This window comes from Triturus cristatus, chromosome 5_1, assembly GCF_964204655.1.
Source record: "Triturus cristatus chromosome 5_1, aTriCri1.1, whole genome shotgun sequence".
NCBI classification, from domain to species: Eukaryota; Metazoa; Chordata; class Amphibia; order Caudata; family Salamandridae; genus Triturus; species Triturus cristatus.
Genome location: NC_140587.1, coordinates 924,212,847 through 924,232,815, shown reverse-complemented (window position 1 = coordinate 924,232,815; position 19,969 = coordinate 924,212,847). Strand labels below are relative to the sequence as shown.

At 33.4% G+C, this 19,969-nt stretch overlaps 15 non-coding genes across 15 annotated transcripts; all 15 read right to left on the bottom strand.

Annotated features, from left to right (window-relative positions):
• Nucleotides 1-234: 234 nt before the first annotated feature.
• Nucleotides 235-308, bottom strand: TRNAI-AAU (transfer RNA isoleucine (anticodon AAU)). Its single transcript has one exon. It is a non-coding gene; the product is annotated as a tRNA-Ile (tRNA).
• A 782-nt stretch (nt 309-1,090) lies between these two features.
• TRNAI-AAU (transfer RNA isoleucine (anticodon AAU)) lies at nt 1,091-1,164 on the bottom strand. Its single transcript has one exon. It is a non-coding gene; the product is annotated as a tRNA-Ile (tRNA).
• Nucleotides 1,165-2,880: 1,716 nt separating this feature from the next.
• Nucleotides 2,881-2,954, bottom strand: TRNAI-AAU (transfer RNA isoleucine (anticodon AAU)). Its single transcript has one exon. It is a non-coding gene; the product is annotated as a tRNA-Ile (tRNA).
• Nucleotides 2,955-4,927: 1,973 nt separating this feature from the next.
• TRNAI-AAU (transfer RNA isoleucine (anticodon AAU)) lies at nt 4,928-5,001 on the bottom strand. The gene has a single exon. It is a non-coding gene; the product is annotated as a tRNA-Ile (tRNA).
• A 523-nt stretch (nt 5,002-5,524) lies between these two features.
• TRNAI-AAU (transfer RNA isoleucine (anticodon AAU)) lies at nt 5,525-5,598 on the bottom strand. Its single transcript has one exon. It is a non-coding gene; the product is annotated as a tRNA-Ile (tRNA).
• Nucleotides 5,599-6,971: 1,373 nt separating this feature from the next.
• On the bottom strand, nt 6,972-7,045 carry TRNAI-AAU (transfer RNA isoleucine (anticodon AAU)). Its single transcript has one exon. It is a non-coding gene; the product is annotated as a tRNA-Ile (tRNA).
• Nucleotides 7,046-8,165: 1,120 nt separating this feature from the next.
• Nucleotides 8,166-8,239, bottom strand: TRNAI-AAU (transfer RNA isoleucine (anticodon AAU)). Its single transcript has one exon. It is a non-coding gene; the product is annotated as a tRNA-Ile (tRNA).
• Nucleotides 8,240-9,359: 1,120 nt separating this feature from the next.
• Nucleotides 9,360-9,433, bottom strand: TRNAI-AAU (transfer RNA isoleucine (anticodon AAU)). The gene has a single exon. It is a non-coding gene; the product is annotated as a tRNA-Ile (tRNA).
• A 1,970-nt stretch (nt 9,434-11,403) lies between these two features.
• TRNAI-AAU (transfer RNA isoleucine (anticodon AAU)) lies at nt 11,404-11,477 on the bottom strand. The gene has a single exon. It is a non-coding gene; the product is annotated as a tRNA-Ile (tRNA).
• Nucleotides 11,478-12,000: 523 nt separating this feature from the next.
• TRNAI-AAU (transfer RNA isoleucine (anticodon AAU)) lies at nt 12,001-12,074 on the bottom strand. The gene has a single exon. It is a non-coding gene; the product is annotated as a tRNA-Ile (tRNA).
• Nucleotides 12,075-12,597: 523 nt separating this feature from the next.
• On the bottom strand, nt 12,598-12,671 carry TRNAI-AAU (transfer RNA isoleucine (anticodon AAU)). Its single transcript has one exon. It is a non-coding gene; the product is annotated as a tRNA-Ile (tRNA).
• A 782-nt stretch (nt 12,672-13,453) lies between these two features.
• TRNAI-AAU (transfer RNA isoleucine (anticodon AAU)) lies at nt 13,454-13,527 on the bottom strand. Its single transcript has one exon. It is a non-coding gene; the product is annotated as a tRNA-Ile (tRNA).
• A 1,717-nt stretch (nt 13,528-15,244) lies between these two features.
• On the bottom strand, nt 15,245-15,318 carry TRNAI-AAU (transfer RNA isoleucine (anticodon AAU)). Its single transcript has one exon. It is a non-coding gene; the product is annotated as a tRNA-Ile (tRNA).
• A 1,973-nt stretch (nt 15,319-17,291) lies between these two features.
• TRNAI-AAU (transfer RNA isoleucine (anticodon AAU)) lies at nt 17,292-17,365 on the bottom strand. Its single transcript has one exon. It is a non-coding gene; the product is annotated as a tRNA-Ile (tRNA).
• A 523-nt stretch (nt 17,366-17,888) lies between these two features.
• Nucleotides 17,889-17,962, bottom strand: TRNAI-AAU (transfer RNA isoleucine (anticodon AAU)). The gene has a single exon. It is a non-coding gene; the product is annotated as a tRNA-Ile (tRNA).
• Nucleotides 17,963-19,969: the final 2,007 nt, after the last annotated feature.

The following is a 19,969-nucleotide window of genomic DNA, read 5'->3' as shown; positions in this document are numbered from 1 at the left end:
ATATAGAGATAAACATCAGACAGAAGAAAATGCTTGTAATAAATGAGAGATTTAGTTACTTAGTGTTAGAACTTACAACCATTAATGGATGTTCAAGGCACTTTAACATTAATATATAATTCCACATCTATATCAAATTGATTCAACTAATGATTCTAGCAGCTCTTGCTCCAAAGAGATATACAGATAACAAAGAGACAGAAGAAAAAGCATCTTTTATTTAACACAGAAACTTGGCCTGTACAGGGATCGAACCTGTGACCTTGGCGTTATTAGCACCACGCTCTAACCAACTGAGCTAACAGGCCGCTGTTCATGCTGGGCTGGGGGACAAGCATATGAAGAACTGCTAATGTCAGTGAACCCCAGATAGTTTGAAAGCTTATTTTCAGCTGTTTACCCATAAGGTATATTTATATATTATCGACATGAAGAAACAAATATCACAAAAAAATCAATACAAATGAGATTTTCATTCTTAGTGTTAAAACTTAGAACCATTAATGTATTTTCCATGTGGTTTAGCAATAAATAACAGTTCATCATCTATATTAAATTAATTCATCTACTCATTCTATCAGCTTCTGCTCAAAGGAAATATAGATTTAAACAAGATACAGAAGAAAATGCATTTATTTCAACATTAAAGCAGCGTTAAGTGTTTGCTTGGAGAGTGGTAGAAAGTATGTTCTTGGCATTTTTAACTTCATGTTCTAACAGAATCAGATAATAGGCTTACTATATTTATAGCATACTACTGAAGAAATAACAGATGATGAAGTGCTACTGATTGTTAATCCGAGATAGATGGAAATCTTATATTCAGCTGTTTACATTCATGGTGTCTTTAAGCATTATCAAAAAATCAAAACTAGACTTTCCTAAATTACTTGTAATAAATGGGAGATTAATTATTTGGTGTTAGAACTTTGAACCATTAATGGATGTTCAAGGCACTTTAACATTAATATATAATTCCACATCTATATCAAATTGATTCAACTAATCATTCTAGCAGCTCTTGCTCCAAAGAGATATACAGATAACAAAGAGACACAAGAAAAAGCATCTTTTATTGAACACAGAAACTTGGCCTGTACAGGGATCGAACCTGTGACCTTGGCGTTATTAGCACCACGCTCTAACCAACTGAGCTAACAGGCCGCCGTTCGTGCTGGGCTGGGGGACAAGCATATGAAGAATTGCCAATGTCAGTGAACCCCAGATAGTTTGAAAGCTTATTTTCAGCTGTTTACCCATAAGGTATATTTATATATTATCGACATGAAGAAACAAATATCACAAAAAAATCAATACAAATGAGATTTTCAATCTTAGTGTTAAAACTTAGAACCATTAATGTATTTTCCATGTGGTTTAGCAATAAATAACAGTTCATCATCTATATTAAATTAATTCATCTACTCATTCTATCAGCTCCTGCTCAAAGGAAATATAGAGATAAACATCAGACAGAAGAAAATGCTTGTAATAAATGAGAGATTTAGTTACTTAGTGTTAGAACTTACAACCATTAATGGATGTTCAAGGCACTTTAACATTAATATATAATTCCACATCTGTATCAAATTGATTCAACTAATGATTCTAGCAGCTCTTGCTCCAAAGAGATATACAGATAACAAAGAGACAGAAGAAAAAGCTTCTTTTATTTAACACAGAAACTTGGCCTGTACAGGGATCGAACCTGTGACATTGGCGTTATTAGCACCACGCTCTAACCAACTGAGCTAACAGGCCGCCGTTCGTGCTGGGCTGGGGGACAAGCATATGAAGAATTGCTAATGTCAGTGAACCCCAGATAGTTTGAAAGCTTATTTTCAGCTGTTTACCCATAAGGTATATTTATATATTATCGACATGAAGAAACAAATATCACAAAATAATCAATACAAATGAGATTTTCATTCTTAGTGTTAAAACTTAGAACCATTAATGTATTTTCCATGTGGTTTAGCAATAAATAACAGTTCATCATCTATATTAAATTAATTCATCTACTCATTCTATCAGCTTCTGCTCAAAGGAAATATAAGATAAACATCAGACAGAAGAAAATGCTTGTAATAAATGAGAGATTTAGTTACTTAGTGTTAGAACTTACAACCATTAATGGATGTTCAAGGCACTTTAACATTAATATATAATTCCACATCTATATCAAATTGATTCAACTAATGATTCTAGCAGCTCTTGCTCCAAAGAGATATACAGTTAACAAAGAGACACAAGAAAAAGCATCTTTTTTTTAACACAGAAACTTGGCCTGTACAGTGATCGAACCTGTGACCTTGGCGTTATTAGCACCACGCTCTAACCAACTGAGCTAACAGGCCGCCGTTCGTGCTGGCCTGGGGGACAAGCATATGAAGAATTGCTAATGTCAGTGAACCCCAGATAGTTTGAAAGCTTATTTTCAGCTGTTTACCCATAAGGTATATTTATATATTATCGACATGAAGAAACAAATATCACAAAAAAATCAATACAAATGAGATTTTCATTCTTAGTGTTAAAACTTAGAACCATTAATGTATTTTCTATGTGGTTTAGCAATAAATAACAGTTTATCATCTATATTAAATTAATTCATCTACTCATTCTATCAGCTTCTGCTCAAAGGAAATATAGAGATAAACATCAGACAGAAGAAAATGCTTGTAATAAATGAGAGATTTAGTTACTTAGTGTTAGAACTTACAACCATTAATGGATGTTCAAGGCACTTTAACATTAATATATAATTCCACATCTATATCAAATTGATTCAACTAATGATTCTAGCAGCTCTTGCTCCAAAGAGATATACAGATAACAAAGAGACAGAAGAAAAAGCATCTTTTATTTAACACAGAAACTTGGCCTGTACAGGGATCGAACCTGTGACCTTGGCGTTATTAGCACCACGCTCTAACCAACTGAGCTAACAGGCCGCCGTTCGTGCTGGGCTGGGGGACAAGCATATGAAGAATTGCTAATGTCAGTGAACCCCAGATAGTTTGAAAGCTTATTTTCAGCTGTTCACCCATAAGGTATATTTATGTATTATCGACATGAAGAAACAAATATCACAAAAAAATCAATACAAATGAGATTTTCAATCTTAGTGTTAAAACTTAGAACCATTAATGTATTTTCCATGTGGTTTAGCAATAAATAACAGTTCATCATCTATATTAAATTAATTCATCTACTCATTCTATCAGCTTCTGCTCAAAGGAAATATAGATTTAAACAAGATACAGAAGAAAATGCATCTATTTCAACATTAAAGCAGCGTTAAGTGTTTTCTTGGAGAGTGGTAGAAAGTATGTTCTTGGCATTTTTAACTTCATGTTCTAACAGAATCAGATAATAGGCTTACTATATTTATAGCACACTACTGAAGAAATAACAGATGATGAAGTGCTACTGATTGTTAACCCGAGATAGATGGAAATCTTATATTCAGCTGTTTACATTCATGGTGTCTTTAAGCATTATCAAAAAATCAAAACTAGACTTTCCTAAATTACTTGTAATAAATGGGAGATTAATTACTTAGTGTTAGAACTTTGAACCATTAATGGATGTTCAAGGCACTTTAACATTAATATGTAATTCCACATCTATATAAAATGTATTAATCGAATCTTTCTAGCAGCTCTTGCTCCAAAGAGGTATACAGTTAACAATGAGAGATAAGAAAAAGCATTCTTTTAACTCAGACACCTGGCATGTACAGGGATCGAACCTGTGACCTTGGCATTATTAGCACCACGCTCTAACCAACTGAGCTAACAGGCCACCGTGTGCACAGTCATGGGGGACAAGCATATGAAGAATTGCTAATGTCAGTGAACCCCAGATAGTTTGAAAGCTTATTTTCAGCTGTTTACCCATAAGGTATATTTATATATTATCGACATGAAGAAACAAATATCACAAAAAAATCAATACAAATGAGATTTTCATTCTTAGTGTTAAAACTTAGAACCATTAATGTATGTTCTATGTGGTTTAGCAATAAATAACAGTTCATCATCTATATTAAATTAATTCATCTACTCATTCTATCAGCTCCTGCTCAAAGGAAATATAGAGCTAAACATCAGACAGAAGAAAATGCTTGTAATAAATGAGAGATTTAGTTACTTAGTGTTAGAACTTACAACCATTAATGGATGTTCAAGGCACTTTAACATTAATATATAATTCCACATCTATATCAAATTGATTCAACTAATGATTCTAGCAGCTCTTGCTCCAAAGAGATATACAGTTAACAAAGAGACACAAGAAAAAGCATCTTTTTTTTAACACAGAAACTTGGCCTGTACAGGGATCGAACCTGTGACCTTGGCGTTATTAGCACCATGCTCTAACCAACTGAGCTAACAAGCCGCTGTTTGTGCTGGGCTGGGGGACAAGCATATGAAGAATTGCTAATGCCAGTGAACCCCAGATAGTTTGAAAGCTTATTTTCAGCTGTTTACCCATAAGGTATATTTATATATTATCGACATGAAGAAACAAATATCACAAAAAAATCAATACAAATGAGATTTTCATTCTTAGTGTTAAAACTTAGAACCATTAATGTATGTTCTATGTGGTTTAGCAATAAATAACAGTTCATCATCTATATTAAATTAATTCATCTACTCATTCTATCAGCTCCTGCTCAAAGGAAATATAGAGATAAACATCAGACAGAAGAAAATGCTTGTAATAAATGAGAGATTTAGTTACTTAGTGTTAGAACTTACAACCATTAATGGATGTTCAAGGCACTTTAACATTAATATATAATTCCACATCTATATCAAATTGATTCAACTAATGATTCTAGCAGCTCTTGCTCCAAAGAGATATACAGTTAACAAAGAGACACAAGAAAAAGCATCTTTTTTTTAACACAGAAACTTGGCCTGTACAGGGATCGAACCTGTGACCTTGGCGTTATTAGCACCACGCTCTAACCAACTGAGCTAACAGGCCGCCGTTCGTGCTGGCCTGGGGGACAAGCATATGAAGAATTGCTAATGTCAGTGAACCCCAGATAGTTTGAAAGCTTATTTTCAGCTGTTTACCCATAAGGTATATTTATATATTATCGACATGAAGAAACAAATATCACAAAAAAATCAATACAAATGAGATTTTCATTCTTAGTGTTAAAACTTAGAACCATTAATGTATTTTCTATGTGGTTTAGCAATAAATAACAGTTTATCATCTATATTAAATTAATTCATCTACTCATTCTATCAGCTTCTGCTCAAAGGAAATATAGAGATAAACATCAGACAGAAGAAAATGCTTGTAATAAATGAGAGATTTAGTTACTTAGTGTTAGAACTTACAACCATTAATGGATGTTCAAGGCACTTTAACATTAATATATAATTCCACATCTATATCAAATTGATTCAACTAATGATTCTAGCAGCTCTTGCTCCAAAGAGATATACAGATAACAAAGAGACAGAAGAAAAAGAATCTTTTATTTAACACAGAAACTTGGCCTGTACAGGGATCGAACCTGTGACCTTGGCGTTATTAGCACCACGCTCTAACCAACTGAGCTAACAGGCCGCTGTTCATGCTGGGCTGGGGGACAAGCATATGAAGAATTGGTAATGTCAGTGAACCCCAGATAGTTTGAAAGCTTATTTTCAGCTGTTTACCCATAAGGTATATTTATATATTATCGACATGAAGAAACAAATATCACAAAAAAATCAATACAAATGAGATTTTCATTCTTAGTGTTAAAACTTAGAACCATTAATGTATTTTCCATGTGGTTTACCAATAAATAACAGTTCATCATCTATATTAAATTAATTCATCTACTCATTCTATCAGCTTCTGCTCAAAGGAAATATAGATTTAAACAAGATACAGAAGAAAATGCATTTATTTCAACATTAAAGCAGCGTTAAGTGTTTGCTTGGAGAGTGGTAGAAAGTATGTTCTTGGCATTTTTAACTTCATGTTCTAACAGAATCAGATAATAGGCTTACTATATTTATAGCATACTACTGAAGAAATAACAGATGATGAAGTGCTACTGATTGTTAACCCGAGATAGATGGAAATCTTATATTCAGCTGTTTACATTCATGGTGTCTTTAAGCATTATCAAAAAATCAAAACTAGACTTTCCTAAATTACTTGTAATAAATGGGAGATTAATTACTTAGTGTTAGAACTTTGAACCATTAATGGATGTTCAAGGCACTTTAACATTAATATATAATTCCACATCTATATCAAATTGATTCAACTAATCATTCTAGCAGCTCTTGCTCCAAAGAGATATACAGATAACAAAGAGACACAAGAAAAAACATCTTTTATTGACCACAGAAACTTGGCCTGTACAGGGATCGAACCTGTGACCTTGGCGTTATTGGCACCACGCTCTAACCAACTGAGCTAACAGGCCGCCGTTCGTGCTGGGCTGGGGGACACGCATATGAAGAATTGCTAATGTCAGTGAACCCCAGATAGTTTGAAAGCTTATTTTCAGCTGTTTACCCATAAGGTATATTTATATATTATCGACATGAAGAAACAAATATCACAAAAAAATCAATACAAATGAGATTTTCAATCTTAGTGTTAAAACTTAGAACCATTAATGTATTTTCCATGTGGTTTAGCAATAAATAACAGTTCATCATCTATATTAAATTAATTCATCTACTCATTCTATCAGCTCCTGCTCAAAGGAAATATAGAGATAAACATCAGACAGAAGAAAATGCTTGTAATAAATGAGAGATTTAGTTACTTAGTGTTAGAACTTACAACCATTAATGGATGTTCAAGGCACTTTAACATTAATATATAATTCCACATCTATATCAAATTGATTCAACTACTAGCAGCTCTTGCTCCAAAGAGATATACAGTTAACAAAGAGACACAAGAAAAAGCATCTTTTTTTTAACACAGAAACTTGGCCTGTACAGGGATCGAACCTGTGACCTTGGCGTTATTAGCACCACGCTCTAACCAACTGAGCTAACAGGCCGCCGTTCGTGCTGTGCTGGGGGACAAGCATATGCAGAACTGCTAATGTCAGTGAACCCCAGATAGTTTGAAAGCTTATTTTCAGCTGTTTACCCATAAGGTATATTTATATATTATCGACATGAAGAAACAAATATCACAAAAAAATCAATACAAATGAGATTTTCATTCTTAGTGTTAAAACTTAGAACCATTAATGTATGTTCTATGTGGTTTAGCAATAAATAACAGTTCATCATCTATATTAAATTAATTCATCTACTCATTCTATCAGCTCCTGCTCAAAGGAAATATAGAGATAAACATCAGACAGAAGAAAATGCTTGTAATAAATGAGAGATTTAGTTACTTAGTGTTAGAACTTACAACCATTAATGGAAGTTCAAGGCACTTTAACATTAATATATAATTCCACATCTATATCAAATTGATTCAACTAATGATTCTAGCAGCTCTTGCTCCAAAGAGATATACAGTTAACAAAGAGACACAAGAAAAAGCATCTTTTTTTTAACACAGAAACTTGGCCTGTACAGGGATCGAACCTGTGACCTTGGCGTTATTAACACCACGCTCTAACCAACTGAGCTAACAGGCCGCCGTTTGTGCTGGGCTGGGGGACAAGCATATGAAGAATTGCCAATGTCAGTGAACCCCAGATAGTTTGAAAGCTTATTTTCAGCTGTTTACCCATAAGGTATATTTATATATTATCGACATGAAGAAACAAATATCACAAAAAAATCAATACAAATGAGATTTTCATTCTTAGTGTTAAAACTTAGAACCATTAATGTATTTTCTATGTGGTTTAGCAATAAATAACAGTCTATCATCTATATTAAATTAATTCATCTACTCATTCTATCAGCTTCTGCTCAAAGGAAATATAGAGATAAACATCAGACAGAAGGAAATGCTTGTAATAAATGAGAGATTTAGTTACTTAGTGTTAGAACTTACAACCATTAATGGATGTTCAAGGCACTTTAACATTAATATATAATTCCACATCTATATCAAATTGATTCAACTAATGATTCTAGCAGCTCTTGCTCCAAAGAGATATACAGATAACAAAGAGACAGAAGAAAAAGCATCTTTTATTTAACACAGAAACTTGGCCTGTACAGGGATCGAACCTGTGACCTTGGCGTTATTAGCACCACGCTCTAACCAACTGAGCTAACAGGCCGCTGTTCGTGCTGGGCTTGGGGACAAGCATATGAAGAACTGCTAATGTCAGTGAACCCCAGATAGTTTAAAAGCTTATTTTCAGCTGTTTACCCATAAGGTATATTTATATATTATCGACATGAAGAAACAAATATCACAAAAAAATCAATACAAATGAGATTTTCATTCTTAGTGTTAAAACTTAGAACCATTAATGTATGTTCTATGTGGTTTAGCAATAAATAACAGTTCATCATCTATATTAAATTAATTCATCTACTCATTCTATCAGCTCCTGCTCAAAGGAAATATAGAGATAAACATCAGACAGAAGAAAATGCTTGTAATAAATGAGAGATTTAGTTACTTAGTGTTAGAACTTACAACCATTAATGGATGTTCAAGGCACTTTAACATTAATATATAATTCCACATCTATATCAAATTGATTCAACTAATGATTCTAGCAGCTCTTGCTCCAAAGAGATATACAGTTAACAAAGAGACACAAGAAAAAGCATCTTTTTTTTAACACAGAAACTTGGCCTGTACAGGGATCGAACCTGTGACGTTGGCGTTATTAGCACCACGCTCTAACCAACTGAGCTAACAGGCCGCCGTTCGTGCTGGCCTGGGGGACAAGCATATGAAGAATTGCGAATGTCAGTGAACCCCAGATAGTTTGAAAGCTTATTTTCAGCTGTTTACCCATAAGGTATATTTATATATTATCGACATGAAGAAACAAATATCACAAAAAAATCAATACAAATGAGATTTTCATTCTTAGTGTTAAAACTTAGAACCATTAATGTATTTTCTATGTGGTTTAGCAATAAATAACAGTTTATCATCTATATTAAATTAATTCATCTACTCATTCTATCAGCTTCTGCTCAAAGGAAATATAGAGATAAACATCAGACAGAAGAAAATGCTTGTAATAAATGAGAGATTTAGTTACTTAGTGTTAGAACTTACAACCATTAATGGATGTTCAAGGCACTTTAACATTAATATATAATTCCACATCTATATCAAATTGATTCAACTAATGATTCTAGCAGCTCTTGCTCCAAAGAGATATACAGATAACAAAGAGACAGAAGAAAAAGCATCTTTTATTTAACACAGAAACTTGGCCTGTACAGGGATCGAACCTGTGACCTTGGCGTTATTAGCACCACGCTCTAACCAACTGAGCTAACAGGCCGCTGTTCATGCTGGGCTGGGGGACAAGCATATGAAGAATTGGTAATGTCAGTGAACCCCAGATAGTTTGAAAGCTTATTTTCAGCTGTTTACCCATAAGGTATATTTATATATTATCGACATGAAGAAACAAATATCACAAAAAAATCAATACAAATGAGATTTTCATTCTTAGTGTTAAAACTTAGAACCATTAATGTATTTTCCATGTGGTTTAGCAATAAATAACAGTTCATCATCTATATTAAATTAATTCATCTACTCATTCTATCAGCTTCTGCTCAAAGGAAATATAGATTTAAACAAGATACAGAAGAAAATGCATTTATTTCAACATTAAAGCAGCGTTAAGTGTTTGCTTGGAGAGTGGTAGAAAGTATGTTCTTGGCATTTTTAACTTCATGTTCTAACAGAATCAGATAATAGGCTTACTATATTTATAGCATACTACTGAAGAAATAACAGATGATGAAGTGCTACTGATTGTTAACCCGAGATAGATGGAAATCTTATATTCAGCTGTTTACATTCATGGTGTCTTTAAGCATTATCAAAAAATCAAAACTAGACTTTCCTAAATTACTTGTAATAAATGGGAGATTAATTACTTAGTGTTAGAACTTTGAACCATTAATGGATGTTCAAGGCACTTTAACATTAATATATAATTCCACATCTATATCAAATTGATTCAACTAATCATTCTAGCAGCTCTTGCTCCAAAGAGATATACAGATAACAAAGAGACACAAGAAAAAGCATCTTTTATTGACCACAGAAACTTGGCCTGTACAGGGATCGAACCTGTGACCTTGGCGTTATTGGCACCACGCTCTAACCAACTGAGCTAACAGGCCGCCGTTCGTGCTGGGCTGGGGGACACGCATATGAAGAATTGCTAATGTCAGTGAACCCCAGATAGTTTGAAAGCTTATTTTCAGCTGTTTACCCATAAGGTATATTTATATATTATCGACATGAAGAAACAAATATCACAAAAAAATCAATACAAATGAGATTTTCAATCTTAGTGTTAAAACTTAGAACCATTAATGTATTTTCCATGTGGTTTAGCAATAAATAACAGTTCATCATCTATATTAAATTAATTCATCTACTCATTCTATCAGCTCCTGCTCAAAGGAAATATAGAGATAAACATCAGACAGAAGAAAATGCTTGTAATAAATGAGAGATTTAGTTACTTAGTGTTAGAACTTACAACCATTAATGGATGTTCAAGGCACTTTAACATTAATATATAATTCCACATCTATATCAAATTGATTCAACTACTAGCAGCTCTTGCTCCAAAGAGATATACAGTTAACAAAGAGACACAAGAAAAAGCATCTTTTTTTTAACACAGAAACTTGGCCTGTACAGGGATCGAACCTGTGACCTTGGCGTTATTAACACCACGCTCTAACCAACTGAGCTAACAGGCCGCCGTTCGTGCTGGGCTGGGGGACAAGCATATGAAGAATTGCTAATGTCAGTGAACCCCAGATAGTTTGAAAGCTTATTTTCAGCTGTTTACCCATAAGGTATATTTATATATTATCGACATGAAGAAACAAATATCACAAAAAAATCAATACAAATGAGATTTTCATTCTTAGTGTTAAAACTTAGAACCATTAATGTATTTTCTATGTGGTTTAGCAATAAATAACAGTTTATCATCTATATTAAATTAATTCATCTACTCATTCTATCAGCTTCTGCTCAAAGGAAATATAGAGATAAACATCAGACAGAAGGAAATGCTTGTAATAAATGAGAGATTTAGTTACTTAGTGTTAGAACTTACAACCATTAATGGATGTTCAAGGCACTTTAACATTAATATATAATTCCACATCTATATCAAATTGATTCAACTAATGATTCTAGCAGCTCTTGCTCCAAAGAGATATACAGATAACAAAGAGACAGAAGAAAAAGCATCTTTTATTTAACACAGAAACTTGGCCTGTACAGGGATCGAACCTGTGACCTTGGCGTTATTAGCACCACGCTCTAACCAACTGAGCTAACAGGCCGCTGTTCGTGCTGGGCTGGGGGACAAGCATATGAAGAACTGCTAATGTCAGTGAACCCCAGATAGTTTGAAAGCTTATTTTCAGCTGTTTACCCATAAGGTATATTTATATATTATCGACATGAAGAAACAAATATCACAAAAAAATCAATACAAATGAGATTTTCATTCTTAGTGTTAAAACTTAGAACCATTAATGTATGTTCTATGTGGTTTAGCAATAAATAACAGTTCATTATCTATATTAAATTAATTCATCTACTCATTCTATCAGCTCCTGCTCAAAGGAAATATAGAGATAAACATCAGACAGAAGAAAATGCTTGTAATAAATGAGAGATTTAGTTACTTAGTGTTAGAACTTACAACCATTAATGGATGTTCAAGGCACTTTAACATTAATATATAATTCCACATCTATATCAAATTGATTCAACTAATGATTCTAGCAGCTCTTGCTCCAAAGAGATATACAGTTAACAAAGAGACACAAGAAAAAGCATCTTTTTTTTAACACAGAAACTTGGCCTGTACAGGGATCGAACCTGTGACCTTGGCGTTATTAGCACCACGCTCTAACCAACTGAGCTAACAGGCCGCCGTTCGTGCTGGGCTGGGGGACAAGCATATGAAGAATTGCTAATGTCAGTGAACCCCAGATAGTTTGAAAGCTTATTTTCAGCTGTTTACCCATAAGGTATATTTATATATTATCGACATGAAGAAACAAATATCACAAAAAAATCAATACAAATGAGATTTTCATTCTTAGTGTTAAAACTTAGAACCATTAATGTATTTTCTATGTGGTTTAGCAATAAATAACAGTTTATCATCTATATTAAATTAATTCATCTACTCATTCTATCAGCTTCTGCTCAAAGGAAATATAGAGATAAACATCAGACAGAAGAAAATGCTTGTAATAAATGAGAGATTTAGTTACTTAGTGTTAGAACTTACAACCATTAATGGATGTTCAAGGCACTTTAACATTAATATATAATTCCACATCTATATCAAATTGATTCAACTAATGATTCTAGCAGCTCTTGCTCCAAAGAGATATACAGATAACAAAGAGACAGAAGAAAAAGCATCTTTTATTTAACACAGAAACTTGGCCTGTACAGGGATCGAACCTGTGACCTTGGCGTTATTAGCACCACGCTCTAACCAACTGAGCTAACAGGCCGCTGTTCATGCTGGGCTGGGGGACAAGCATATGAAGAACTGCTAATGTCAGTGAACCCCAGATAGTTTGAAAGCTTATTTTCAGCTGTTTACCCATAAGGTATATTTATATATTATCGACATGAAGAAACAAATATCACAAAAAAATCAATACAAATGAGATTTTCATTCTTAGTGTTAAAACTTAGAACCATTAATGTATTTTCCATGTGGTTTAGCAATAAATAACAGTTCATCATCTATATTAAATTAATTCATCTACTCATTCTATCAGCTTCTGCTCAAAGGAAATATAGATTTAAACAAGATACAGAAGAAAATGCATTTATTTCAACATTAAAGCAGCGTTAAGTGTTTGCTTGGAGAGTGGTAGAAAGTATGTTCTTGGCATTTTTAACTTCATGTTCTAACAGAATCAGATAATAGGCTTACTATATTTATAGCATACTACTGAAGAAATAACAGATGATGAAGTGCTACTGATTGTTAATCCGAGATAGATGGAAATCTTATATTCAGCTGTTTACATTCATGGTGTCTTTAAGCATTATCAAAAAATCAAAACTAGACTTTCCTAAATTACTTGTAATAAATGGGAGATTAATTATTTGGTGTTAGAACTTTGAACCATTAATGGATGTTCAAGGCACTTTAACATTAATATATAATTCCACATCTATATCAAATTGATTCAACTAATCATTCTAGCAGCTCTTGCTCCAAAGAGATATACAGATAACAAAGAGACACAAGAAAAAGCATCTTTTATTGAACACAGAAACTTGGCCTGTACAGGGATCGAACCTGTGACCTTGGCGTTATTAGCACCACGCTCTAACCAACTGAGCTAACAGGCCGCCGTTCGTGCTGGGCTGGGGGACAAGCATATGAAGAATTGCTAATGTCAGTGAACCCCAGATAGTTTGAAAGCTTATTTTCAGCTGTTTACCCATAAGGTATATTTATATATTATCGACATGAAGAAACAAATATCACAAAAAAATCAATACAAATGAGATTTTCAATCTTAGTGTTAAAACTTAGAACCATTAATGTATTTTCCATGTGGTTTAGCAATAAATAACAGTTCATCATCTATATTAAATTAATTCATCTACTCATTCTATCAGCTCCTGCTCAAAGGAAATATAGAGATAAACATCAGACAGAAGAAAATGCTTGTAATAAATGAGAGATTTAGTTACTTAGTGTTAGAACTTACAACCATTAATGGATGTTCAAGGCACTTTAACATTAATATATAATTCCACATCTGTATCAAATTGATTCAACTAATGATTCTAGCAGCTCTTGCTCCAAAGAGATATACAGATAACAAAGAGACAGAAGAAAAAGCTTCTTTTATTTAACACAGAAACTTGGCCTGTACAGGGATCGAACCTGTGACATTGGCGTTATTAGCACCACGCTCTAACCAACTGAGCTAACAGGCCGCCGTTCGTGCTGGGCTGGGGGACAAGCATATGAAGAATTGCTAATGTCAGTGAACCCCAGATAGTTTGAAAGCTTATTTTCAGCTGTTTACCCATAAGGTATATTTATATATTATCGACATGAAGAAACAAATATCACAAAATAATCAATACAAATGAGATTTTCATTCTTAGTGTTAAAACTTAGAACCATTAATGTATTTTCCATGTGGTTTAGCAATAAATAACAGTTCATCATCTATATTAAATTAATTCATCTACTCATTCTATCAGCTTCTGCTCAAAGGAAATATAGAGATAAACATCAGACAGAAGAAAATGCTTGTAATAAATGAGAGATTTAGTTACTTAGTGTTAGAACTTACAACCATTAATGGATGTTCAAGGCACTTTAACATTAATATATAATTCCACATCTATATCAAATTGATTCAACTAATGATTCTAGCAGCTCTTGCTCCAAAGAGATATACAGTTAACAAAGAGACACAAGAAAAAGCATCTTTTTTTTAACACAGAAACTTGGCCTGTACAGTGATCGAACCTGTGACCTTGGCGTTATTAGCACCACGCTCTAACCAACTGAGCTAACAGGCCGCCGTTCGTGCTGGCCTGGGGGACAAGCATATGAAGAATTGCTAATGTCAGTGAACCCCAGATAGTTTGAAAGCTTATTTTCAGCTGTTTACCCATAAGGTATATTTATATATTATCGACATGAAGAAACAAATATCACAAAAAAATCAATACAAATGAGATTTTCATTCTTAGTGTTAAAACTTAGAACCATTAATGTATTTTCTATGTGGTTTAGCAATAAATAACAGTTTATCATCTATATTAAATTAATTCATCTACTCATTCTATCAGCTTCTGCTCAAAGGAAATATAGAGATAAACATCAGACAGAAGAAAATGCTTGTAATAAATGAGAGATTTAGTTACTTAGTGTTAGAACTTACAACCATTAATGGATGTTCAAGGCACTTTAACATTAATATATAATTCCACATCTATATCAAATTGATTCAACTAATGATTCTAGCAGCTCTTGCTCCAAAGAGATATACAGATAACAAAGAGACAGAAGAAAAAGCATCTTTTATTTAACACAGAAACTTGGCCTGTACAGGGATCGAACCTGTGACCTTGGCGTTATTAGCACCACGCTCTAACCAACTGAGCTAACAGGCCGCCGTTCGTGCTGGGCTGGGGGACAAGCATATGAAGAATTGCTAATGTCAGTGAACCCCAGATAGTTTGAAAGCTTATTTTCAGCTGTTCACCCATAAGGTATATTTATGTATTATCGACATGAAGAAACAAATATCACAAAAAAATCAATACAAATGAGATTTTCAATCTTAGTGTTAAAACTTAGAACCATTAATGTATTTTCCATGTGGTTTAGCAATAAATAACAGTTCATCATCTATATTAAATTAATTCATCTACTCATTCTATCAGCTTCTGCTCAAAGGAAATATAGATTTAAACAAGATACAGAAGAAAATGCATCTATTTCAACATTAAAGCAGCGTTAAGTGTTTTCTTGGAGAGTGGTAGAAAGTATGTTCTTGGCATTTTTAACTTCATGTTCTAACAGAATCAGATAATAGGCTTACTATATTTATAGCACACTACTGAAGAAATAACAGATGATGAAGTGCTACTGATTGTTAACCCGAGATAGATGGAAATCTTATATTCAGCTGTTTACATTCATGGTGTCTTTAAGCATTATCAAAAAATCAAAACTAGACTTTCCTAAATTACTTGTAATAAATGGGAGATTAATTACTTAGTGTTAGAACTTTGAATCATTAATGGATGTTCAAGGCACTTTAACATTAATATGTAATTCCACATCTATATAAAATGTATTAATCGAATCTTTCTAGCAGCTCTTGCTCCAAAGAGGTATACAGTTAACAATGAGAGATAAGAAAAAGCATTCTTTTAACTCAGACACCTGGCATGTACAGGGATCGAACCTGTGACCTTGGCATTATTAGCACCACGCTCTAACCAACTGAGCTAACAGGCCACCGTGTGCACAGTCATGGGGGACAAGCATATGAAGAATTGCTAATGTCAGTGAACCCCAGATAGTTTGAAAGCTTATTTTCAGCTGTTTACCCATAAGGTATATTTATATATTATCGACATGAAGAAACAAATATCACAAAAAAATCAATACAAATGAGATTTTCATTCTTAGTGTTAAAACTTAGAACCATTAATGTATGTTCTATGTGGTTTAGCAATAAATAACAGTTCATCATCTATATTAAATTAATTCATCTACTCATTCTATCAGCTCCTGCTCAAAGGAAATATAGAGCTAAACATCAGACAGAAGAAAATGCTTGTAATAAATGAGAGATTTAGTTACTTAGTGTTAGAACTTACAACCATTAATGGATGTTCAAGGCACTTTAACATTAATATATAATTCCACATCTATATCAAATTGATTCAACTAATGATTCTAGCAGCTCTTGCTCCAAAGAGATATACAGTTAACAAAGAGACACAAGAAAAAGCATCTTTTTTTTAACACAGAAACTTGGCCTGTACAGGGATCGAACCTGTGACCTTGGCGTTATTAGCACCATGCTCTAACCAACTGAGCTAACAGGCCGCTGTTTGTGCTGGGCTGGGGGACAAGCATATGAAGAATTGCTAATGCCAGTGAACCCCAGATAGTTTGAAAGCTTATTTTCAGCTGTTTACCCATAAGGTATATTTATATATTATCGACATGAAGAAACAAATATCACAAAAAAATCAATACAAATGAGATTTTCATTCTTAGTGTTAAAACTTAGAACCATTAATGTATGTTCTATGTGGTTTAGCAATAAATAACAGTTCATCATCTATATTAAATTAATTCATCTACTCATTCTATCAGCTCCTGCTCAAAGGAAATATAGAGATAAACATCAGACAGAAGAAAATGCTTGTAATAAATGAGAGATTTAGTTACTTAGTGTTAGAACTTACAACCATTAATGGATGTTCAAGGCACTTTAACATTAATATATAATTCCACATCTATATCAAATTGATTCAACTAATGATTCTAGCAGCTCTTGCTCCAAAGAGATATACAGTTAACAAAGAGACACAAGAAAAAGCATCTTTTTTTTAACACAGAAACTTGGCCTGTACAGGGATCGAACCTGTGACCTTGGCGTTATTAGCACCACGCTCTAACCAACTGAGCTAACAGGCCGCCGTTCGTGCTGGCCTGGGGGACAAGCATATGAAGAATTGCTAATGTCAGTGAACCCCAGATAGTTTGAAAGCTTATTTTCAGCTGTTTACCCATAAGGTATATTTATATATTATCGACATGAAGAAACAAATATCACAAAAAAATCAATACAAATGAGATTTTCATTCTTAGTGTTAAAACTTAGAACCATTAATGTATTTTCTATGTGGTTTAGCAATAAATAACAGTTTATCATCTATATTAAATTAATTCATCTACTCATTCTATCAGCTTCTGCTCAAAGGAAATATAGAGATAAACATCAGACAGAAGAAAATGCTTGTAATAAATGAGAGATTTAGTTACTTAGTGTTAGAACTTACAACCATTAATGGATGTTCAAGGCACTTTAACATTAATATATAATTCCACATCTATATCAAATTGATTCAACTAATGATTCTAGCAGCTCTTGCTCCAAAGAGATATACAGATAACAAAGAGACAGAAGAAAAAGAATCTTTTATTTAACACAGAAACTTGGCCTGTACAGGGATCGAACCTGTGACCTTGGCGTTATTAGCACCACGCTCTAACCAACTGAGCTAACAGGCCGCTGTTCATGCTGGGCTGGGGGACAAGCATATGAAGAATTGGTAATGTCAGTGAACCCCAGATAGTTTGAAAGCTTATTTTCAGCTGTTTACCCATAAGGTATATTTATATATTATCGACATGAAGAAACAAATATCACAAAAAAATCAATACAAATGAGATTTTCATTCTTAGTGTTAAAACTTAGAACCATTAATGTATTTTCCATGTGGTTTAGCAATAAATAACAGTTCATCATCTATATTAAATTAATTCATCTACTCATTCTATCAGCTTCTGCTCAAAGGAAATATAGATTTAAACAAGATACAGAAGAAAATGCATTTATTTCAACATTAAAGCAGCGTTAAGTGTTTGCTTGGAGAGTGGTAGAAAGTATGTTCTTGGCATTTTTAACTTCATGTTCTAACAGAATCAGATAATAGGCTTACTATATTTATAGCATACTACTGAAGAAATAACAGATGATGAAGTGCTACTGATTGTTAACCCGAGATAGATGGAAATCTTATATTCAGCTGTTTACATTCATGGTGTCTTTAAGCATTATCAAAAAATCAAAACTAGACTTTCCTAAATTACTTGTAATAAATGGGAGATTAATTACTTAGTGTTAGAACTTTGAACCATTAATGGATGTTCAAGGCACTTTAACATTAATATATAATTCCACATCTATATCAAATTGATTCAACTAATCATTCTAGCAGCTCTTGCTCCAAAGAGATATACAGATAACAAAGAGACACAAGAAAAAGCATCTTTTATTGACCACAGAAACTTGGCCTGTACAGGGATCGAACCTGTGACCTTGGCGTTATTGGCACCACGCTCTAACCAACTGAGCTAACAGGCCGCCGTTCGTGCTGGGCTGGGGGACACGCATATGAAGAATTGCTAATGTCAGTGAACCCCAGATAGTTTGAAAGCTTATTTTCAGCTGTTTACCCATAAGGTATATTTATATATTATCGACATGAAGAAACAAATATCACAAAAAAATCAATACAAATGAGATTTTCAATCTTAGTGTTAAAACTTAGAACCATTAATGTATTTTCCATGTGGTTTAGCAATACATAACAGTTCATCATCTATATTAAATTAATTCATCTACTCATTCTATCAGCTCCTGCTCAAAGGAAATATAGAGATAAACATCAGACAGAAGAAAATGCTTGTAATAAATGAGAGATTTAGTTACTTAGTGTTAGAACTTACAACCATTAATGGATGTTCAAGGCACTTTAACATTAATATATAATTCCACATCTATATCAAATTGATTCAACTACTAGCAGCTCTTGCTCCAAAGAGATATACAGTTAACAAAGAGACACAAGAAAAAGCATCTTTTTTTTAACACAGAAACTTGGCCTGTACAGGGATCGAACCTGTGACCTTGGTGTTATTAGCACCACGCTCTAACCAACTGAGCTAACAGGCCGCCGTTCGTGCTGTGCTGGGGGACAAGCATATGCAGAACTGCTAATGTCAGTGAACCCCAGATAGTTTGAAAGCTTATTTTCAGCTGTTTACCCATAAGGTATATTTATATATTATCGACATGAAGAAACAAATATCACAAAAAAATCAATACAAATGAGATTTTCATTCTTAGTGTTAAAACTTAGAACCATTAATGTATGTTCTATGTGGTTTAGCAATAAATAACAGTTCATCATCTATATTAAATTAATTCATCTACTCATTCTATCAGCTCCTGCTCAAAGGAAATATAGAGATAAACATCAGACAGAAGAAAATGCTTGTAATAAATGAGAGATTTAGTTACTTAGTGTTAGAACTTACAACCATTAATGGAAGTTCAAGGCACTTTAACATTAATATATAATTCCACATCTATATCAAATTGATTCAACTAATGATTCTAGCAGCTCTTGCTCCAAAGAGATATACAGTTAACAAAGAGACACAAGAAAAAGCATCTTTTTTTTAACACAGAAACTTGGCCTGTACAGGGATCGAACCTGTGACCTTGGCGTT